This window comes from Tyto alba, unplaced genomic scaffold (genome assembly GCF_018691265.1).
Source record: "Tyto alba isolate M040663 unplaced genomic scaffold, T.alba_DEE_v4.0 Super-Scaffold_1, whole genome shotgun sequence".
Lineage (NCBI taxonomy): Eukaryota > Metazoa > Chordata > Aves > Strigiformes > Tytonidae > Tyto > Tyto alba.
The window spans coordinates 11,699,767-11,722,456 of record NW_024881261.1 but is presented as its reverse complement, the minus strand read 5'-3'; the positions used below and the strand labels follow the sequence as shown (position 1 = coordinate 11,722,456).

General features: G+C 39.7%; 1 protein-coding gene across 2 annotated transcripts in view; it reads left to right on the top strand.

Annotated features, from left to right (window-relative positions):
* The window catches only part of RBM20 (RNA binding motif protein 20), a 109,734-nt gene that overhangs the window by 36,375 nt on the left and 50,669 nt on the right, over positions 1-22,690 (top strand). The window lies entirely within an intron of this gene.

Below are 22,690 nucleotides of genomic sequence, written 5' to 3'. Positions count from 1 at the left end.
GCTTATTTTAAGATAGCTTGAAATATCTCTATGCCCCACCATAGTGGGTAATGTATGCAACGTCATGTATTTCAGTGGTATCAGTTGCAAATTACTCTTCTGTCACACAGAACCCTATGGGGAAAAAAAGATAAATAGAAGTAAATAGTGTAAAACTCTAGCTAAACTGTTGCTGACTCTTAAATATTGGTCTCTTGCTTTCCAGAAATTTTGTGGAAGCTGGGAATACTCTAGGAAGAGGTGGCCAGCTAAGGACACTTGACTGAATTAAGTCATGGCTTATATGGGTTCTGTTGTGTCAGTAATTTCATATCCTCCTAAGAGCTTGTTGATCTTCTTACAAGGGTTTGATGTGAATAAAGTCAGGGCAGAAGCTGATGCAAAATATGTATTACACAGCCAAGTCATGCACAGCGAAATGGGTAAACCCACATGCATTTGTCCTGCAGGCGCCTGCTCATTGATTAAACATTATTTTTGTCAGGTCTGTCATGGTACTTATATATGCATGATCAGTTTTGTTCACCTTCTGGCGGCTCTCCAACATGGAAAACACATCGAAAAAGTGTAAATATTACCTTAATAAGATAGCACTCAGAAAAACTGTAACAAAGCTGGTGCTTTTATTTATTTATTTATTTTTATGTCACTTAAGTATATTGTGAGGAGAACAGCTTCAAGTTCAACTCTCAAAGCAGCTTTTGTCCTTAGAGAAAAATCCCTTCCAGAGGAAAACTGTGTGCTGGCTAGCACTAGCTCTAATACAGATGGGGCACCTAATTCCCTTGTGAAGGAGAAATTGTAGCCATGCAAACAGGAGGAGATGCAGATGTTTTCCTTGTTCAGCTCCGCTCCTCAGATAATGCTGTACTGTGCACCATGTGTGCGCCGTGCCATGTGGATCCTGAAATTCTCAGAGGGGCTTTCTCTAAACATACGCTGCAGCATTCCAGAGCTGTGGCGACATGGATGCCCATCACAAACTTTCTCCTTCATGCGTCCTTTCTGGTGCTTGACCCTTGCCAGATACATATGTATCTTAGGAATGAAGCTTTTGCAGACTAATTTCCTCTGCTGTTTATTTTCTTATGTAGATTTTATTCCTTTTTCTTGCATGAGTTCTATTCGTTTGTTGTTAGATAAAAGGTGCGACTTCTTGTTCACAACCAAGGGACTGCAATCTAAAGTTTCATTAATGTTTATGCAACTTGCTACCCCCCACTGCATTTTGAGATATGAATCTCTTCTACTCACAGGCTTTGATGGGTTACTTTTCTTCTTAAGTGTTTAATTGTTCTGTTGCTTCTTAAAGTGAGACACCCCAGATGTTTCCCCCCTACCAGAGTAGGGGAGAAGTTTCCTTGACCTCAAGAAAACAGACTGCTGTTACTTTCAAGAAACAGCCTAATGTTTTGTTGGGGCAGTAAACTATGTTTCTGGCCTCTTTTCTGAGTGCTTTGTGAGCAGTATACTTAATGGAAATGTCTGCTGTCATACGTGGAGGCTGAGAGGAACGATAATACTATATTTCTCAGGCTATTTCAGCATCAAGGGAGCAATTTCAACAGCTGGAGGGATGAAATTCTCATTCTGTTGTATTTTGGAAAATAACCTTCAACTTAATTACTAAAAAACATTTTTAAAGTACCTTTTGTTGCGTCAGGGCAATATAACGTAACAATCTTATACCAGTTGTCTTTCTGATAAAAGTCGTTACATAGGCTGGCAGAGGCTGTGACATTCCTCTTACCCTCTCTTGATAATCTGAAAATCTTCTGTGATGGAGTATCTGCTCCAGGGCAATAACGTAGGAACGTCAGATAAATTCTGTGTTTCATTCTCTGGTGGATATGTTAGCCAGCAAGTTACACAATAAGCCTGTGTGGGAAAAAGGGGTTACAGCAAAACCTTGATGGGATGTCTTCCCCAGGAATTAGAAAATGAGGAATATATTAATGGCAGTATAGAAAGATATTGGTGGCTGGAAGAAATGGGACTGACTCATGACACGATTACATTATTTAGGAAGGATATCTTCTACTAATCTTCAGAAAGTGTATTGTAAGACCACTGCTTAATCCTTGTATGTTATATCAGAGCCCCAGCTCTGCTGCACTTGAACTGGAGGAGTACATTCTGCTGAGTCTTCAGTTTTCTGGGGACTCTAAAATCAGTAGCATTTCTTGGGCTGTCCTGTAATTTGGAGCCTCACTGTAAACCTTCTAAGTTTGGGGATCTTCTGCCGTCATGTTTCCCAAAATACAGCATCCCTCCACCATAGTAGTTTTTCTTTCTGCAGATTTTATTGCCTTTTTTTTATATGAACGTGTGAGAATAGCACTGTTGTTCTGATTGCACCTCAAAAGCAGCAGGAGCTCTGCATGTGCACCTGTGTAGCGTGGGACCCCCCTTCACCTTTAGCAGAGCAAAACTGAAAGCTTCAAAATTAGTTTGGGGGACAACAGAGGCAGGAACCTGATACGCAGGAGATACAGATTACCCTACATGTGCAAAGATCATACCGCCAAATGGGCTTTTAGTGTCTCAGACATCATGAGAGCTGGATAGTCTGAGGAGATGTACAGCAGCCAGTTGAACATAATTTTTAACCAGCTAATTTCAGTTCCTTACTGTTGGTTGCCTTGATGTGTTTTATCATGTTCATCAGAGGGCTGTGAGGCTTTTAGCCTTTCTCTGAAGAACTGACTGTTGTTGACAAATACAACAGAAGACTTGTTCATCAGTAAGTGACTATTAATTGTAATGCATGAAATTAATTATGCTGATGAAATAGTGGTTGCAGCAATCAATAAGCTCTAAGAAACTTAGTATCAAGTGCCCTATTTTTTCTTTTGATGAACCAGATCTCTAAAAGCCTATTAGCACTCCTTCTCTTTTTACAAGTTCCTCTGCTTTTTTGTAAAAATGTACCTCAAGGCATCAGTGACATCTTGCCCTTGTTCACCTCTCCTGTGCTCTGTTAGTGTTCAGAAGCTCTCCAGAGCCCATGGCATTGCTCTTCAACCAGTTGTTCGAGCGTGCTGGAATGCAAAGTGACCTCTGCTCTTAACTAATGCTATGGAGATCAGTGGAAATGCAGCAGCATATCCCAGCAGTAAATCTGGCATTCTTAATTTCAATTACATGTTTTTTTCTAAATCACTTGTGCGACCAGGCTGAAGTTTGGGCTCCAAGTGGCTCAACAGTGTAAGTTAATTCTAGAATTATGAACAAATCTTTTTCAAAGTCTTCCTCAGTTCAAGTTGATTTGACAGGAACATGGATTTTGAAGGTATTTAACTATGACAATAAGCAATCGCATGCAACAGACTAAAACCTAATTCATGTAAAAGATTTTTTTAACAAACTTAACACCTGGCACAAGGCCTCCATAGCACAAAAGTATGTGAGAATGCTGCATAATTATGTTGTTGCACAAACCAAAGTGCTTGCCAAGGAGTAGAGAACTATAATCTTCATAGAAGAGGGAGACAGTAAGATGTCAATACATTTATCGTCCCAGCAACTAATATGTGCAAACCTCAGATTGTTTTGAGAGGTACATACATATGTGAATGTGTAATGAATAATTTCTCCAACATTCCATTCCAGGACAAGTTTATTATAATGTGCCGGGTTTGGCACAGAAGATGAAATCATTTAGAAGATAAAGCCAGTGCAGAATGTGTCAGCTTGCTTTTTAAAGCACTGTCCCTCTATGAAAAACGCAGCCTGTGTTGTGTGATCTGAACTAATGGGATTTTTCTTGCAAGCGTTTAAGATACAAAATTTCTGACTGGTCATTTTTTCCTCTCAAATGATCCAAGCAGGAGCTCCCTGCTTGAGAGAGGCACTGCCTCAGCTGCAACGCAGTGATGGATGCAGAGATCTTTGAGTTGCTTTGGCCCCTTGGCTCGGGAGGCTGGGGCTGGAGGAGCTCTCTGCAGAGAAGCTGCAGTTCCAGATGGCTTCAGCAGCATCTGCCTGGGTTCCTGGGGCCTCTGGCCACACAGCCAGGATCTGAGCCTCGGCTGCAGCCAGGACTTCGGGTTCCTGCCTCCACAAATGCGAGACACAGTCGTGGGTTGCCCAGCTCTTTGCTGAAGGCTGAGCAGACCAGCCTCGGCAGCCCTGGCTGCAGCCAGCTCTCCCAGGGCTTGCCAGAGTTGCTGCTTGCTGGGGGAGAACCAGCAGCCTAACGGAGACCGCAGGCTGTAGTAGTCTGGTAGGAAATCCCGGGAGACCTACTGGCATTGTCATGCCCAGTACTTTTGCACAGAATATTTTGATTGCAAATGAATTAAGGACTCGGAGGTCAGAGACAACACTTTTCAAGGCATGAATGTATGATTAAAAGAATTAGTTATTTTCCATGAAAAACAAAACAAAACAAAACAAACAAACAAACAAACAAAAAAAACCAAACAAACCCCAAAATATCTCTTGGCTTCAACAATGTTTGAAATAACATCAGGATAGTTGTTTTTAATTGCCCTGAGTATCCTAAGGAATGAAGTTGAGGAGGTCATGGTAATTTTTTACATAGTAGATATTTATTCACTGTGTAAATTTATTTATGTTAGTATTCATCTAAGCTTGACAAGTAATACAGGCTAAGCTTGGGTTCTCAGGACATTAATTGCTGAAGAACCGTGTCCACCCAAATAACAAATGAGAATTTATCAATAATAATATATATGGTGAACTGTATTAGGTGACAAATGAGGTGATCACTCTGTTTTGGAAGTCACATTTCAGGTTTGTTTTCTGTACTTAGAGAATGGATCCCAGGTGAGACTCTGTACCTCATTTAGACACAAGATGATCTATGCTTCATTTAACATTAATTAGTTATGAAGAGAAGAAAAACAGGAATCTGTTTTGTCTTCAGAAGCTCAAATTCTGTTCATTAACATTATAAAGAAAAGACCAGACTTGGTTTTATTTCTTGTGGTAATCAGTCATAGAGAAATGTTACATTGTTCCCAATCTAGGCAATCTGAAATCCAAATTACAACCTTCATGTGTCTTTATTTGTTGACCATCAATAGCTTTATCTATTGACTCTAAAACAAACCAAGGGTGACTATGAATCTAGGCTTATCATATTTGTAGTGTGGTGGGAAAATATAATAATGCAGTATTCCCAGGCAGAATTATATTGATTTGAAAAAAAACATGCAATTCCTTCCCCCATCCTTTGTACTATTACTGAACCATAGAGCAGCTTTTCTGGGCTGGAATGCAGTCACTGTCTAATAGAGCAGAAAAGACCTACAACAGAACAATTGAGTCCTTATCCTGTAAATCACTACCCACGATCAAATTCTTGTGTTTGCCCAAACCTGTTGAATTACGATCTTGTTGCCCTTTACAATTGTCCTCAGCCTCCTACCAAAAGCAGTCAGAAAGGGAGAGGGGGGCTAGGAGACTTGTTTAGGAAGTTCTTCGTGAGTTTGCAGTAAGGACGTGGAGAGATGATAACAGACAACAGGAAACTAATACAAATATAATAAGTAATAAAGACAGTAGAGGAGACAGTTGAAAATACTTTGCGAAATAAATGGTTTTGCATTTCATATCTGAATATTTCACAGGGATTTACAATTACCTGCAGGGTTCATTTGAGGTGAAATAATACTGAAATTGTTAAAATGTGAAGTTGTGGATATTCAGTAATATATCCAATTCTTGGGCCTGGGTTCTTGACTTCTTTTCCAGTGTGCTCTGCAGATGGGCTTGTTCTGTTTTCTGGGTAACTTATCTATTGTCTCTGGGAGGTTTCCTGAGGGGTTTTGGCTCTGCATGTCTAATTGACATTTCCCACTGGAAGACCTGGACCTGAGCAGCATGGAAAGCTTGTAACTGAGGTCAGCAATTCCCCTGTATGTTTCTGTAGGCACAAAGATTAAAAGACATACTTGAGAGACACCACAAAGTTCAGTGCTGTAGTGTTCGCTCAGCAGCTTTATAACTGAAAAAGAAGGGTTAAATTTATTTGCTTATTGGAGAGTAATAAACAGTTGTCACTGATAATAAATTATCTAAACTGCAGGTGGTCTTTGGTAATGACAAACGCAGACTTTATGACCTATGTTTAAGCTAGTAAACACTTCAGTGCAACTCTGGCTAGCTGGGCTAAAAATAGCCCCTAACCCCAGTGAAATCTACTTTAAGGATTTCTGGACTTAAATAATATTTGTGTTTTACTGTCTGCACTGCAAGAGAGAATGAGTAAGAGGGGAAGATCAAAATAGGTAAAGTCATTATGGAAAATAAGAAAAGTCTATGAGAAGAGTGATTACAGGCGCCGTGTGCGAAGGCTGATGGATAACATTATAAAGATTTGTTTATATTTGTAGCTTAAAATTATGGTGGAGCTAGAAGCAAGGAAACAATTTGCCAGCAACATCTATAAAATCTCAATCAGCAAGACTGCCATTTGTTTTAAATTGTTTCTCAGTGTTTAGATTATTTTTATGCTGCAGGATAGTTATTTTTATGTGATCTTAGAACTTCTGCATATGGTTATTTATTATAGCTGCAAGACAAAGAAATGCAACAAGCCTTAGAATAGACAAGCAGTCTTCACTTCCTGGGATGTTTCTAGAAGTTTCAGTTATTTGCCTTGTGCGTTGTTTCAGTGGGTATCTAGCTAGGCTTAAATGAGCAAGGAATACCTTTGCTTCAGAGCACTATTTAACTGTGGAAGTGTTACTGAAGTCGTGTGGGTGCACCTCCCGCTAGTTAAGCATGAGTGGTAACCTGATTTGTTTAAGAAAATGCCAGTGTCGTGATCCTGCTTATGGTGGATTCACTCCATTTCTCTGCCTTCCCTCTCCTTGCTCACCTTTAAAAAGGACATTGCGCTCAGTAGTTGACAATCCATAAATGTAAACCATAATCGAGCATAATCACTAAAGCATCTTGAAATTCTTGAATAAAGAAAAGATTTTGCAGATGATTGAAACACCAAAGGTTAATTCTGGGGGGGCAAGACCAGCAATACAAATCTTTAATGTGGTAAATACAGACTGAAGTGATTACTCAACCTCTTATAATGTCTCAAGGCACAGAGGAGCCGGACAGCAAGAATTAGTTCTGTTTGTTTATACAGTATATACCAAAATCTCTACATTTTGCCAGGGCTGCTAGACACTAAGGCAGGATGAAGTATTTTGTCTGGAATCTGTTTTATTATTTCACTAGAAGCTACTATCCCCATGCAAGTGAGGATGTTTGTGGAAGGGGTAGGATTCAGTGGCATCTTTCTTCAGCAACACACTGAGGCTGTTGTTCATCCTCTGGTGGGAGTGGGAAGAAAGAAAGAAAGAAAATTTCTAAAACTCAGCGTGGGGAAGTGCTGCAAGTATTTCCAGTGTTTTTGTTTCATTTGCATTCTCTATTATGAATTAAAATTTACTGAACTGTTTGGCCTAATAAACAGGTTTGTCTACTCACAATTCCTTATTCTGAAGACTGTGGCTGCTAGATTGACACTGTCCTCATTCCAGTGCCAAGGAGAAGTGTGTCCATGCTGTCCCTTTTAATGAACAGTGTAAGATGCCAGTAGTTGTTGACATGGTTTATGTGGTCCATTGCCCTGTGGATCTCAGTAGTTCATAAATGTCTTTATCCACAGAACAAAGTCATTATAATATAAAAGGAGAAGATACAATAAATGTTAATTTGTATAGAGTTAATTTAAATTATTTTGGGTCACATATGCTTCATTATGCCCTGTTCTGAAAGCATGTATGCACATCTGCTCCAACAAGGACCTGTAAGACAGGTTGTGGGAATAAAATAAATCCTGCGCTTTTATCTCTGTAAGATCAGGGTCTAGGTGTTGAACTACTCACAAATGGGTTTTAAATAACCCAAAGGGAATAGGGGAAGTGTACGGTTTCTATTGTAAGGTTGGCTACAGAGAATTTTTGATAAGGTTTACTTATACTGAATTACATTGCTCAGAATAATTTCTCTTCCTATAACTACTTTGAATAGGGGAGCGGAGAGAAAAAAAAAAAAAAAGGTTCCTTGCATCCTTTCTAGATTTATGCTTTTTCAGTGTACTGAATTAACTTCTTTGCTATGCTCTGCAGCTTGTAACAATCATCTGCTGCCCTTCTTGTGGGAATGTGCAATCCAGTTCTGCTGGGTCTGTCTTGACTCCTGGGAAGCTAAAAACAGCTTGCCAATCCACACATAAATGTTACACACTGCGAATTGTCCAGGGGCAAGTGAATCCCTTTTTGCATCTGTTTCTGTAAAAGGTTTGATGTTCCAGGTTATTTATATCCCTCAGTTATTGCCAAATATATGATGTAATTTCCTAACTTGCAGCCTCATGACTACTTGCTGATGTTATTCCATTTCACAAATAGCATGAATGAAATACAAACTTCATACACCTAAAAGAAAACTTGTCTCGTCTGCTTCTCCCACCTGTTGTCTCTCTGTACCCACAGACGATGCTGCTGCCATTGCTTTAGAGATCATGTGGCGAACTGCTCCTCCAAGGACAGTTCTTGTATGTATCAGGCTGTAAGAAATAAAAAAATACCTTTTCTGTTTATATATATTGTAGGTTCAGGGTGTTCAGATACATCCCACAGTGCTGGTGCACGTAGTTTTATCTGTTTACATATGTATTTCTCTCAGTCCAATAGCCTTGCATCTCTTAAATTGGCGGGGTCAGTCAATTTTGAATCCACTGCCCTTGTAAAAACAATAATTTTATGGTTTATAGCTGTGTGGCGTGTGCACAGTAGGCTAAGCTGATTGGTAACACCAGGGTTTCCCGTGAAGCTGGTGGGATTGACAGCCACAGCTTGGTGATGAAGACAGATGGAAATCTGCTGTGTCTGCAAGCAGTCACGCCCAGCAGGTTTAAAGGCTGCAGCTATGCGAACGCTGGTCACCCGGTGAAGTCATGGCCCCAACCCCTGGGACCTGGAACCGGTGGGATATGAAGGAATGAAAACAGCTTCCCTAAATGCCTTTTATTATCAGGCTTCTTGGCTTGCTGCTCTGGAGAGCTAATGTAAGATGCTGATATTAAGACAAGCTGCAATAAGTGCAGCAGTTTCATTGAGGTGAGGAGAAGTGTCTAGATATATTTCTTCTCCTCTTCCCAGTGAAGATCTAACCTACAATCTACTTCACTTCTGTTGTTGATGAATTTTCTGAGTACGTGTCAGGAGTAATTTCTGTCACTTAAAAATACTTATCTGAAATGACTGTTACCTTCTCCTGTGAGCTGGGCTGGGGCAGGTGATGGCCAGGGTTAGTCAGTGGTTTTATTTGGTGGTGTATCATGGTTGTCTCTTCTGAGGCACTGGGCCCTGAATGACAGTTTTAACCAATGTGAAAAAAGCTTCCATTATTCCTCTGTGTCTTAAAAAGACAGATAACCAGAAACAACACTTTTTTTTCCAGCCAAGAACAGGAGGAATTTTGTTTCATACCCATCTCTTATCTGCAAGAACACTTTTTAAAAAATACATTATTCTCATTTGCCTTTGAATTTCACATTTTTGTTCAATTTTTCCTTTCCACCAATTTTAAATCAAAATATGGACCATGTCAGTAGGAAAATGTATGTTGAATTTATTTACATTTGCTTCCTTTTTTTAACATACAGATGCAGCCACTAAGTATGTGACAGTGTGATACAATGAAGTTATTTACCTTTACACATTAACATCCATCCCTTAGTTCTGGTAGCCAGCTTCAGTCTCTCCATCATAATCTAATTTTAGGTTTGCAGACTGGACCTTCTTAGCTTTCTACTCTTATCTGCACAAGATGTCTCTAGGTATAGCTAAGAAAAAAATCCTCCCATTCTTCTTAGTTCTGATCTATAATCCAAAGATAATTGTCAGGAGAAAGGGAGAAAAATATGCAGCAGCTTATGAACTGTTTCCTCATAAGCCAACAATATTTAATCTGAAAGAAGAGCCCAAGCACAACCGTGGGCCACGTTCCAGGGAGCTGCAGAGCTCTCTGCATACGGCAGCCCATACCTCAGAAACTGGAAGGCAAAGCCTGTCTGGACATTGTAAGAGGCAAATATGAAGGCATTAAATTAACATTCAATTTATGAGATTGTGTGCAATTGCCAAGTCAAATATACAAACTGAGCTTAGCCTGTTGTGAACAAATTGATCCTTTATTATAAAATATGTGAGGGAAATTGCTCACATAGCACTGATGGCCTGTGGAAGATCAGGAGGAGGGAACTGGTATTCTCAGTGATTTTCAGAAATGTGTGTTGCTGAAACCTTGGGGAGCTATTTGCGTGACTAGGGTCATAAAACTCATGGGATATTTTAATGGTTGAACCAGTGCCAAGTCAGGTTATCTCAACTGAACAGTGGCTTTGAGTACTAGATGCAACTCTTGCAGGGAAGCTTGCCCAGTCCCGATAGAAGCAAATTTGTATCTGCCTAAGCTAGGGCTCTGTCATTGTGCTTTCTGATCCTTGCTATACAGTGCCCGTTCAGCTCTCATACTTTCAAATGCACTGCTTGTTTATGTGTGTCTGGTGCAATGCAGTTTGCTATGGAGTATACTCTGTAACTTCCATCACTACTCCTGTGGTCATCCATACTCTTAATAAGAATAAGCATAAGAAAAAAAATGATACTGTATATTATAATATTAAAGAATTGATGAGTAACTCATATCCACTGAGTTTTGACAGCATAAGGCTTAATTTGGTAACCAAGTTGTGGAAAAGAATCCATTAAATAAAACCAGAGACTGGTGGGAACTAGTCCCTTGTATGGCAGTGTGTGGGAGGAAAAGGAAAACGGATATGGAATATTTAGAAATGGGCATTCTATATACCAGAGATCTGATGCAGCCAATAGTAGCACACTTAGCATTGCTAAAGCCAGATAATATTTTAATACAAAACCCACAGCACACAATACTAGCTGAATCCATTTCAGATGTCATGAACAGGATTGCAGATGAATTGATCAAGGGAGTGAGATTTGGTGGTTGCCTAGGGACCAGTGAGCATGACCTACTTCCCAATGAAGAGGCATATGCTGGTTTGTACGGGTAACATGCTGATTTGGTGTTTCAGAAAGGCTAAATTTTCATCACTCTGGGGAAAATCTTAGAGCAAAGTTGATTGAGAAGAAAAATTTAAAGAGTACAAATTAAACTGGGATTTTGTTAAGCAGCACTTGCAAAGTATCTGCTGCACTCTTCCCACTCAATAATCAAAAAACCAACAGGGGTGTTCTGGCTGGGAAGTTAAAAATAAAAGAATAAAATCCATGGTTGTTGGAAGAATTGAAATATTTCAGAAGAATGATGCTAGAAAGGAGAGAGACACGGTACCAGATAAAGATTGTAAAGGGGCTAGAATTGATGTGAAAAAAAGGCAGAACTGTTCAATAAATACCTCACTTTCTAATAAATACTTGATTTTCTATTTGGAAAGGAGCACGATAACCTAGTTGTATTGAATGAGGCTGTTTCAATAGTCTGAAGTCAATGTTTGATGAGGATATGATAATGTTTATTGTAGTAGACCTAAAAATCAGCCCGTGTGGTTAGCTGCACTGAAGAATCCGAAGAGTTGAATCTGGAAGTTCCCTGAGTTTTTTGTCCTGAGAGTTTAAAAAATTCATGGAATAGGGGAGTAAATCCAGACTGATGAAGGGCTAACCATTTAAAAATAATGATTAGGGTGGTCTGTGTAGCTGCAGTGTGGCTATTCTGATACAAGTAAGGGACAATATTATAGGAATTTTTAAGACTAATACAATTGACAAAAACTAAAATAATAAAAGCTTAGAGGGTAGAAGTACAATTATTTCAATCAGCATAATCTTCTGTTAAAAGGAGTTTGCTGAATATTTATTTCTTTAAGATTTTTAGTTTTGTTTTATAAACATAGATAGATAGATAATAAGATTTCATGTTTGCAAGGTATTTTGCTTCGTACCTTCCAGTCGTTTGACTTGTAGTAAAAAAACACATTGTCAATACTGCAACTCCTAACTCGTTTAAAAAACCCAAAACTTAAAGAAACGTCTGAGAACCATTAACAGCAGTGAATTTCCTTCAAATAGGGATCTTTTCTGTGTGATACCACAGAGACTTGAAAACAGTCTTATTCAGCATTTTCACCAACAGTTTGGAGAAAACCTAGATGCTGTTCACTAGAGGCATAACAATTACTGCAGTTTTAAATAGCAATAGGACTGTAACCTCAGTTTGTGTAGCAATCTGGGCCCTTGTTAGTACAACACATTTTAATGCCAAATCCAAAGTAGTAAGTTCAGAAACAGATTTTAAAATTAGAATAAAATTCCATTTTAATAGTAAGGGTAATCAGCCACTGCAACATACCAAAAGGAGACAAACTCAATCAATTCTCCCTCTCTTGACAAACTTAGATTAAGACTGTGATGCTGTGCATGAAGTCTTGCTTTCAGGCAAATGCATGTTACCAGGGTAGCTGAGTGAAGCATCCCAGGCTGTGACACCCAGGGGAATGCAGGGTGACCCAGTGGCATGTCCAGCCTTGAACTTTAAGAAACTGTGATTTTGTGCAGCATTATGAGAGGAGGAGTGAAAAAGGAAGATGAGGCAGCGGGTCAGGATTAGACCAAAGCTTGCAAAAGGAGTTAAAATATGAACAATTTTTCCAGGTGGAGAAGAGGAAACTTGAACTGCATTTATCCAGCAAGGAGTCAGTGAAAGGATTAGAAAGGGAGAAATGGTAAAAAGTGTTATAAATCTCTCATCATCCCCAACTGCTTTGCTCCCTCCTCTACTTTGATTTCTGGCTCATGAGCAAAGATTTTTGCTAAAATGCTGTTTCAGTTCCTTTTAGAGTCATGGGAACAGCTTGATCACCAATAGTCAGCACTGAGTGCTGGCTCTTCATGCTGTGGCATCGTATCCTTTTGTGTTGCCCATACCTGTGCCACAACTAAAATCAAGACAGGTTGGGGATGATCCCAATTTGTCTGTCTCACTAGAGCAAAACAAGGACTGGGTGAGGAATGCTGAAATATTTGATGGTTCAGGTATGCCAGTCTTCAGGCTCTCAGACAGGGACTAACTTCCAGTGATTTGTTGTTGCCATAAATAGGGTTGTCCACACACTAGCAAGCTGCCCATGATAGGGTGTAATTACAAAGGTCACAAGTCTGTGAGTCTGTCTGGATCTTGCGTGTTCTCTGTCACAGTATCAGAGACTTGCCTATAGTTTCCTTTCAGGCCAAAGATCTTTGGGTTCTATAAGGGCATTTGTATTGGACAAGTGAATGTCATATAGATACTGTATATGACCCAGCTATCATATGTTGGTTTTGATATGGAGGAGGATCATAACTTAATGGAGTGTGAAGAGATGCTTATCTAGTTCATTTTGCTCATACTGAAAGATTAGCTCCTCTAAAGTGAGAGCGTGTACATGTCAGTGCTAGGATTTTTGCTTTCTTTTCCTGAACACTTTATCCTACAGTAAGGGTGGAGCAAATGCTGCTCTGTAGTAAATATGTAAACATAATACCGTACTACAGAGTTTCACTGACTTGCAGTGACCAGGGTCTAAATCCACTGAAGAATTTCAGTATTGCTTATACTGGAAGAAACAAAAGTGGTTATTTGAGTTATTCCACTGGCTTTAAACCTATCAGTAGCCTACTGAATGTTATACATATGCTTCAGTGGCCTGGAAGAATTAGTGGGTAAGCAAATAATCACACAGTTTTTTGATTTTTTTTTTTTTTTTTAAGTATATTAGAGCTTTTTCTTTTACAAATTTTCAGCTCTAACTATGGGTGGTAATTTTGCTTCAAAGATACTGGGATGTCTTGTGAGAGCATTTTATAAAATTTTTTCAATGAAGTTTTAAGTTTGTGGGCCTACTTGGATGTTCAGTTCAGTGTTTGGGAAGGGAGATACGTGTTCATAAGCTGTGAAACGTGAGATAACAATTAACAAGGTTCCTCTGTGCTTCACCTAGAGTAAGTTGAGCTGAATGGGAATCTTGGGCTGAAGTTGCTCCAGTGGTGTAGAGGAGGGAGCCTGTGCTTTTTTTGACAATGTAGATGTTGTGAAGCCAGTGAGCTTGCTCAGGGGCTGGGAGCTGAAATGTGTACTACTGGTAGAACAAACAGGTAAATTTTAATTCAGAGCTCTGAGACCTTTCATGGGTACAACCTCCATGTTCTTGATAGACTTCTTGAAGACATTGAGATCTTCTGCACACCCCACTTCTCAACAAAGACTTAATTTGTAGGCTTCAGACAAGCTCTTCTTCCTTCTTCTTTCAACAATGCTATGAACATCTAAAGGAAGAAAAGAAGGCATGAGTATCTACCACAGTGGTAATGAGTGGCTCAGACCGTAAGTTGAGCAAGTTTAGATGGTGAAGGTGCAAGTCCCCAGACCTTCAGAAAATATCAGTTTTACAAAGCATTGCCCCTCAAAATGGGTGAAGCTGTCTAGGAGGACCAAGGTAGCCAGTGCTATGTGGTCTGCAGCTACACCGTCATAAAAATAATTTTGAGAATGCAGTCTTCTTAATGTGTTTTGTGTATGTGTCTCTTAATGTGTGTATTATATCTGTAGTTGTTTATATTTACATAAAGACATCCAACCGTGTGTGTATATTTCATCATAGGGACTTTTAATTTCTATTCCATTTCTGCAGTTTCTGAGTTACTTGTCCTAAGTTCAGTTGCTCATTTTTGTGTACATTTAAAAGTATTAAGAACTTTCCCCTCCTTAAAATTACTCCTAGTATTTAAAACTTTGTCTATATAGAACACTTATAGAGTTCACTTTATCTGTATGCATATTACTGATACCAACTTTAAGTGGGCTCAGTCATTTCATGGTTCCAAAGATAGACTTCTTGTTACGAGAACTTCAGCAATTGTTGCCCTGGCTGTTATCAGGTGGGTTGTCATAACGTACAGTTTTTCCCTGTCTCTTAGTAATTTCCTCTTAACATTTTTCCTGGGTTCAAGCAGATCAAACTTGACCAGATACTACATTGCATCCAGCTCATCTGCATGGCAGCTAATATTCTAGTGTTAATAGATAGTTTTTCCTTCTCCTTCTGTTTCTGCAGTAAATGGCTGCTAGGCCTTCCTGATGGGTCTTTTTAAAAGTAGAAAAGGTCAAATATGTGCACAGAGTACTTTAAAATTACAAGAGAAATTAATCTACGACATTATTCAGTTGAAGAGAAGTTGTGTTATTTGTAAACACTTTCACTTGCTGCATGCAAGTTCCACGCTGAACAGAAGGGTCACAAGGGCAGAGTATTGTCCGTGAGTCCTGGCATAAATCTCTGTCCTTGCTGCCCCAACACCCTGGAGCAATGCGGAGGCAATTGCAATGCTGCAGACAAGTTGCTTTTTGCAAGTAATTCAAATGCTGCTCATGAGAAACAGAACTGCAGTAGCAGTTTGACTGGCTTTCATATAAATGAAGCGTGGTCAGGAGACGTTTCTGGTGGGGTTTTGAGTCCTGATGATTTCACACTTACGCAGCGCCCTGTGCAGATGCCAGGGTACTGATCTCGAATGCTGGCCCAAAATTTCCAGAGGGCCCGTGCTCAAGTGCTGGATGCAAGTTATGAGACTTCTACAGATGTTTGCAAGGTGGTTTTTAAGGCACTTTTGGGAATGTGAGAGCTGGCACCAAAACTATTTTGGAATGCAGTCCGTCAGAAAGATGTGATATAAACCAGATTTCTGTGTACTGTTACAAGCTAGTACAATATTAATCTGCTTTAATTAGTATCATCTAATGTAAAGAGAGATTGTTTTGTGGTTTCTTACTGCTTTTTATGACAGTCTCTGAAACACAACAAGGCATAACAGTATGTTTGGAGATGAGCTTCGTTTGTACACTCAAAGGGCTGCCTTCCTCACTGGTGTGGATGCTACAATTTCACCGGAATTACAGCCAGTTAACCAGCAGTAAACTTGATCAAAAAGCTGGTCTAGCAAACCTTTGTTCATTTTGGGCCCGATCCAAGGACTAGGCAGGGAACTGGAAATATTTCTACCAATCGGTGTTCTGGGTCAAGCCCTCTATGAAAAGCATTTTCTTACCACAATTTTTATGGCTTCATGTGTCCTGTAAGTTACTAGGAGCTGACATCTGTAGGTGTAAAATAATTTAGCAAATGTACCTTTTGAGAACTGGGACATGGAGCATTTTAAAGTTTGGAACGACATCTTTCGTAGAAGGGGTTAAATGATGAGCATTTGACAACTTACGTGAGAGTCAGAGCTTTGCAAATTCTTGGCAGGAAGAGGATACTTTTCTGTGGCAAAAAATTGAGATAAAATTCTGTGTCCTAAAGTGTCATCCAAATCACATGCCACAGCTTGCTTCTCTTTCTGGTAAGGCTATTTGACATACTGTCAGCAACACCAAGTATGTTTTTTTTCCTTCCTCACCCTGTATGTGTCAACACATTTACAGCTGTGATTAAGAATCCTCTGGTTTACGTTTCATATGTTTTTGGATTATATTACACTGAAATAAGCTAATCTTCATCTGATAGTGCTAAATTGCATATACATCCCATTGCTTTTCCATAATAAAAGAGCTCTCAGAATGAACCATGTGTGAAATAACAGAATCATGTATGTGCATACCTAGGGAAAAGGTTGATGAGAATGCTGAAGATGAGTGTAGCTGAGCAGGAGTTTACTTCTACAGTATGCTGAAAAATGCCATAAATGTATTCATAAATTCTTTCAATTCTGGAGGGAGGCCTGAGGGTCTCTCATTTGACAAGTGAAGGTTTACTGCCATCTACAGTGCAGCTGAACACTGGCTATACATAACAAATATGAAAAAAAAAAAAAAAGCCAACATTGGGCTGGTGTATGTTGTTTTGAAGGGGAAGATGGGTTGGGATTTAAGTTATTATCCCAAACAGAAAGTGGGGTTTGAAGTTCTGCTTCAGCAATGGCAGGGTAATGGCACAGGGCAGAATCTAGTGCATTAAATTTTGGACCATGTGTGTGACCAAACGTGCAGGTACAACCCTGGGCTCTTCCACAGCGGGTTACAGCTACAGATGCCAGGGGTTACTTTTAAAGACATTGTCCTTCAAATGCTAGAAGAAACCACAGCTCTTTGTAATGAATCCCACTTTCATTAGTTTCATAAGGTAGGTAATTAATCTTAAAAAAATCTACTAGGGGTATCTTTTCGCAGATTTGTTATTAAACAGCTTCTTTCCTAGAGGTAGGGATTCCTTAAAATTTCTGCATGTTTGTTAAGGTAAAAGGCAAAACACTGAGTGGGAAATAGTTAAAAAATGCCTCAATGCCATGGCAGAGAGGGGAAACCTAGAAAGCAGATTCCAGTTACTTACTGTCCTCCTACGTGTAATGAGGAGCCTTTTGAACTCCTCTCACACACGTTTTGCCATGATATGTGACTTGTTACTGCAACATGAATCTCTACTTAGTACATAACTGGACAGGCTTCTGACCACTTGCATCCTTCAACTGGGGCCGCGGGTCCCTTCACGCAGGCCAGGAACACAGACCTTTGGATTACTGAATTCCAGTGCCGCACCCGGGCCAGCTGCCTCCCTCCTGAAACCTGCTTCAAGCTCTGCCTTGCCGCCTGTCAATGTAGGCTCGTTCCAAAGTTTGGAAGGTGCAGCGGCTGGTTAGGGTGCCTGTGCCAAGTGCTGAATCCATACCAGCTTGCTGCAGTGGCCGGCCGGCGGAGAGAAGCAAGCAGGTGCTCGGATGCGGGTGCTGCCGTTCAGACTTACCTTTTGGGATCTTTCTTGTCCTTCAAGCTTTTGCTAGACAGGTCTTTGTAGTTTAAGAAAGAGATGAAACGGTCCTCCTGTATTTATGCATCTTTTCTTTACATCAAAAGCATGAATTACTTTTAAGAATTAATTAAGCCTAGAAACGGCTTTCAGGCTACTCTAAGCAGTGGCAGTGGGGAAGTTGCAGTGAAATTGAAACCCAAACTGGTGTTACATCCTTTTCTCTCCCAAGCACAGAAACCCCCAGTCTTCTTTTCACATGTCTTCACCTATGTAGACACAAGGTTATTTGGGATCGAAAATTAAAACCTGGTTTAAAATATAGAAAAAACCTCCATAGGTTTATATTGTTGCAGTGAAAGGGCAAGAATCATTTAGGGAAGAATCAGGAAGGGTCCTTCTACCTTTTGCTTCTTTCAAGATTGTAATTTCTTCTCAAAAATTCTTATACATAGGCTTGCAAATTACTTGATGCGGTGCCTTGCAACATTTTGGCAGTGAGGACTTTTAATTTTATGCTGTTTAATATTCTTCTGCTGTATAGGATCTGTGGTGCTGGTCTTACTACAACTGTGTACTGCTACAGCTCTATTGTATCTAGTTTTATGTCTCTTACTGTAAAGGTGCAGTAAGTTCTAATAGTAATAATACTAACTTTATCGGGAAGGAAAACAAACAGTGATAGCATTAGAGAGGAGTCCTTTTGCACACTTCTAGGACAGCATCACAGAGAAGTGACGTTTCTTATTAAATGGGCTGAAAAAAATTGCATCTCTCTCTTTTTACCCTTTCTACCATGTTGTGTAATCATCTCTTTATCATCATTTATCAAACAGTTTGCTACAATTAGAGAAGATTTCCACAAGGACAAAAATATCTGGTTTCTAACTGGGCCTCTTCCCATCCTCTATAGTGTCATATGATGTGGGTGTGTTCTTTGTAGTCCAGGAAAAATCAGTCACTGAAACTGATGGATACGTGTGTGTGCATGTCAGTTATTAGTTTAATTTCTCCTAATTCACTATCAGATTTCTTGATAGATAACTCCTGAGGCCTAAAGCAAGTTAAAAAAAATCTCACTGTTTCTGGAAAACAGAACCTGGGGGACAAAGTATTGAGATTGCCATGAAGGATGGTGTGGAAAGACAGATTTTCTGGCTTGCTTTTAAGAGTTCTGCTCAGCTTTGACATACTTTTTACTGTGGTATTGAAGTTTACTGTGAAACTATACAGTAACTATTATGTTATTGATACAGTTTGCTCCTAATCTGTCAAAAGAACACCTCAGGGTGCTTACAGTAAAAGAGTTCCTAAGGGCTTGTGCATTTTCAGGTTATAAGTGAACAAGATGTACTAGAAAGACCACTGTATAATTTTTGCTGGACTACTTAAAATTATGCTACTTATAATAGCGCTACTTAAAATGGACATATTTTTTATGGCATTTCGGGTTTTCATATTCAAAACACAGTAGTGTGGAATTCATTCATTTGAGGGGAGGGATCTTACAGCATCTGCTCATCTTTTCTCCCTAGCTGTGCACCCTGGTGCTCTAAAACCTGCAGCTCCCCAGAGCACACTGGGGTTGCAAGATCCAGATGTAGACGAGGGACAAGGATTCTTTCCCCAGTGGAATTTGGCTTTTTGGCAGGCACTATAGGCAGACAGGTGTGGACAACTTTGGAGCTGGCTTTAGGTCTGTCACTTGATAGGGCTGCTAATGAGCTGTTTTATGCTTCCTTGCTGTAGTGGATGATGTTATAATTCCGAGGATGGTCTCGGGTTTCCTTTTGGGAGTATTGTCCGCAGCTCCTCAAGAGATCTCTGCAGAGGATCTTTCATGGAGCTGTAGTTAAAGTCTTTTCTGATGCTCACATATAGTTATTCTTTTAATAAATCAGAGTGCCCACCCAGATACTGGTATGTTCAAGCATAATGCACTGAATTATTTTCTTCATGCCTGATGGGAGGGAATTCCACAGCGTAATTGGCTGCACAGAGCACTGAGCAGGACCGGAGCACGGGGCAACACTCTGCCTTGCAAATGGCAAAATGCCTCTTTACAGACAGATGCACAGTGTGTAAGAGTCTGTAAAGAGCTTGTCTGAACATTTACCAGTGCAAATGTATGGAAGTTGTAGAATTGCAGCTAGTGCCTGTAGTTGAAAACAAGCTAGGGGAGCAATTTAAGCATCTCAGCTGGGTCTTGATCAGTTTATACAGTGACCTTGTCTTGCAGTTTATTTTGAAAAAGTGTTTGAGAAGTGGATTTAAATGAGGTCTTTCTGTAAATATATTTTCAATTAGATTGAAAAATTTTATTCTGCTACTGTGGTGTGACATGTTGATGTGCAAATTTTGGACTAAATCTTGTATTGTAAATGCACTGATGCTCCCATGTGAACAGTAACAGCATCTTCTCAGATCTCAAATATGTTACAGCAAATTCCCAGTGGAGGCTGAATCTGTGCTGCTGAGATCAATAAATATTTTATCTTTGGCCAAGATGAATGGTAGATTAAGAATATAGCCTGCAGTGCTTTCTGTATGTACCTTTACTTTCTAGTAACTTGAAAGCCATGACAAAATACATTGGATGTTAACTATTTATATTTTTTTTTCATTTTCCCAGAGTTTAAAAACCTGATCAAATACATGTCATACTTGAAATGTGGCCTTAGAAATAAATCTAAGATTTTTCTCATTAAGTTGAGGAAAATCTTTTTTGTAACCATTTTTCTTATTTTTTTTATCATTTTTCACTCTTACACAACAGTGTTTTAAAAGGAGATACCAGTTACTTTCAGAGGAATAAACAGTGGTGTTTTGTTTATAATCTTTTCCATTGGGAGAAAGAAAAACAATCAATTCAAAGGTTAAAAGATTTTATGTCCTTTTTTAGTGTGTACCGGTATCAATTAGAAAGTTTTTGTGTGAATAAATAGTTTTTAGCTGGAAAAAATGGGAGATCCTGTTTGTTTGAAACACTCTTAAATCTGTCTGTATTTCTAATAGGGGTCTTCAGTTGTCTTCTGTGGGTTTGTTTTTAAGCGTACAAAAAGCTGTTGTGAACTTCTCATGTGCTCTTTCAAAGAAAGTAATTATGTTCAGATATGTATCGTTCCTGCATATGGTTGTCTGCATCTACAGGAAGGTGTAATCAGATTCTCTTGCAATTACAAGCTAAAATCAGCAAAATGCAAATGTGGGCGTGCAGAAGGAGTATGACTTCAGTGTGCATCCTCCTCTTGACATACACTAGAGTTTTTAAATGACGTATGAAATATTTTAAGTATCTCTGAGTAGTTCCCCAGTGCTCTACTTCTCTGTGATTGTTTGGCCACTTGCTTTTAGGCACTGGGAAGAAGGGAAATATTAGAAGGAGGGGATTTGAAGATGGAGGCAAAAGGGGCCTTAGATTTCAGTGCAGAGGGCATTGCACTCAGGAGGAGGAAGAGGGACAAGTGAGCAAGTGGGCCCCAAAGCTGATAAAGAGGGAAGGAAAAGATCATTGTCAGCAGGGTGAAGAGGTTGAAGGTGAGAACTAAGACCATAGCCTTCATGCCCCAGGACCTCCAGGACCTTTTGAAGAGTGAGAACATACGTGCAGGAACTCTGTCATGTGTTGAAGGCGTGGGAGCCATGCAAATGTAATGAAGGGGTGGGTGTCCCATCGATTGAGACAGGAGAAAGGAAAAAGACATGGATAGAGAAACAGCAAAATTTGACCACCAGATGCTGGAGGGGAGAGGAGAGGACTCATAAGGTTAGTAGAATGGAAAAGAGAACAAGGAGACAAGAGGAGGACTGAGAGCAGGTGAAGTCCCAAAAGATATGTTGTCGGAGAAGAGAGATGGCCAGAAATGTGAGAACATGCCAGGAGGTCAGGGGAGATGCACCAGCAGTTTGGTCTTGTTTAGATATTTGTTGAAACGATTTTTAAGTTAATTTGGCAATATGCACATGGACCTGATACTTTTTTTTACCTGTTTTCTCTTGTACTGTTCATCTGTCCCTTGCACAATATGAATGAATTCACTGGTCTTTCACTCAATTCAGAGAAAGACTTGGAAAGGCAAGTGCATGGGCTCTTTTTTTCATCTTTTTCATTTTTTCCCTCTTTTTCTTCTTGTCCTGCTTTTTCCTCTTGCCCCTCTTTCCTCCTTTTTCTTAATACTGTGAAAAAGCTTTCACAGAGGGTGACTGAGGCTGCGCTTGGGTTTGTTGTATTCTGAAGCCAGACATCCCCATCTAGTGGTTGTTCCACCTTCACTCACCAGTTTGGGGAGAAGGGTGACTGCACACACTCATGGCACTAGGACCAGTTGTAGCCCCCCCTGTTATCTCAGTGTTGTCCTTGTGGACGGCTTAAACTTCTGAGAGCACAGAATAAATTTTTTCGAAAAGGAAAATCGGCATTTTTTTACTACTTACAATTTGTATGTGGAAAATAAATTGCTGCTATATTGAAGGGAATTATTTTACTACAGCTTCTGACACAGCACATGCACATGAAGATGTTTGTCATCATGATTGTATGTAGACTGAGAAAATAAAGCAGGATCAGGTTTGTTCATTAACAACAAAATGACAAAAATAATAGGCTACAAGACAGTACGGTGCTTTGTGAATTAAATTATTACATTAAAATAATGTCATTGCGTTAAAATAATATCATTGTGACCTTGTAGCATGTATAATAATGCAGAATCACATTTCTGCTGCACATAGCCCTTTGTGGCCGTTTGGAGAAAAACATAATCACTTGTTTTTCTCGTTGGAGTCCTGCTCCCCACAGGTTTCACCATAACTCCCTGGGCTTTGTCCCACATTGCTGATGGGTGTTGGTGCTTGGCCGTGAGTCAGGAGCAGTTCAAGGCTGGTCTTAAT